General features: G+C 35.4%; 1 protein-coding gene across 1 annotated transcript in view; it reads left to right on the top strand.

Moving 5' to 3' along the window:
* The window catches only part of MRPS9 (mitochondrial ribosomal protein S9), a 62,034-nt gene that overhangs the window by 8,052 nt on the left and 52,218 nt on the right, over positions 1–1,764 (top strand). The gene's annotated exons all lie outside the window — the stretch shown is intronic.

Raw genomic sequence — 1,764 nt, 5'->3', positions numbered from 1 at the left:
AGTGAGAGCATGTTCTGAGTGACTTGAGAATATTGTTAGAACTCTATTCTCTTCTACTCTAGAGTTACTATATTCTTGATAAATGTAGTAATACTTTTCTACTTGATCTCCCAAGGTAGGTAGAGAAGGAGTTTAAATTTAACAATAAGCTTTGAAGTGTCTTCTAATTTTTAAAAAAGATAACATATAACATCCCATGTTGTTTTATATTTAACTGAAGAATAATGTCTCTATATAGATTTAATATTTTTGTATGATTTTAATAATATTATGATTTTATGCATTTTAGTTTAAGTCCTTTTTTAAGGTATCTTTTTGTATACCTTTCTTAAATATTTGTAAATATTACTAAAGTGTGTCTTTAGGACCCCAGCTCAATATTTGGGACTCTACCAAAATAAGTAGTATTCCTTACTGCCCTTTCAGGTGTTGGTGGTTTGGGGCTATGGCTCTCATAGCTGCTGTCCTCTTTTTGAATCTTATGATAATATGACGATGTTAAGAAAACTACCATATTTTTCGCAAATAACATGCCCACACAGATAACTCACCCTCACATATAATGCACATAGTGCACCTAGGAAAATAATGCGCGAGGGGGTTGCATGGTTGGCAAAAATGTATAACGCATGCATTACTTGCATAATTTTCATCACACTGTAGTCATGCACCGCACAATGTTCCCGGGCAACATCTGACCGCATATATGTCTGTGGTCCCATAAGGTGATAATAGAGTTCAGAAATCCTAATTGGAGAATGAGACATAGTGGACGTAACTGGATGCAGCAAACGCAGCAGCTTCCCGCACATAGCATGTGTATATCATGTCTCTTGTATAGAAAGTGATTATGCTGCCAGGCATATAAGGGTGCAGTACGCGTGTAACCTATAATACATGTATCTTGATAGTCAATCTACTGCCTATGTTACTGGCTTATATATGTACTGTACTGTACTTCCTATCATTGTTTGAATGTGAACTTCTCTACAAATAAAAACTTTACTGTATAGCAGTGTGTGCTTCAACTCTTAGGCAGCAGCATCCAATCTCATGTATTGCCAGATACATTAGCTGAAATACAGTACTGTAGGTGTACAGTATCTTGGCTTTTTAGTCAGTCCAGGCATACTACAGTATCCCATATAGCTTTGCTAAGTATGTAATATGGTGTTCACACAATGTCCAAATCACATAACATTCTATTTTGTAGCACATATTGTGGAGGTTCAGTGATGCGTGACTGTATTTGTCACAGGTAGTGTAGATACTGCTCCACCTTTAGAAGAGGACACTGAGATGCAGAAAGGCGAAGTATCATGTTCACTTATGGAAGTATGGAAAAAAGGAGAAGTTTTAAGACTTTAAACTTTGAACTTGGTGTTCTTTCTTTCTTCATTTTTGCCTCGTTTCATAGGTAATACATACCTGACAATATCCAGAATACATAATTTCTAGCTAGATGCACAGAATTAGTATCTGCATACTCAAAATATTTGATTTTTTTTTTTTTTAGGAGACTTGAAGGAAAGGAAAACAAGCAGAATAAGACCTTCTCCCTCCCCATTTTATAATGCACCCTTTAGAAAGAGGGAATAGGGAGCATCTTGGCACAAATAGTCATACTATAGTTTTTTTCTTTTCCAAATAGGGATAGAATACCTGCTCCTCTGAGTCTTCTCTCCTGAGACAACGTCTTTTATTGTTTACTTTTTTTTGTAATAGCTTTATTGAGATGTAATTCATATACTATACAGTTTACCC

Source organism: Trichechus manatus, unplaced genomic scaffold, assembly GCF_000243295.1.
Source record: "Trichechus manatus latirostris isolate Lorelei unplaced genomic scaffold, TriManLat1.0 scaffold00004, whole genome shotgun sequence".
Classification (NCBI taxonomy): domain Eukaryota; kingdom Metazoa; phylum Chordata; class Mammalia; order Sirenia; family Trichechidae; genus Trichechus; species Trichechus manatus.
Note: the sequence above shows the minus strand (reverse complement) of the source record. Positions and strands in the feature narration are given on the sequence as shown.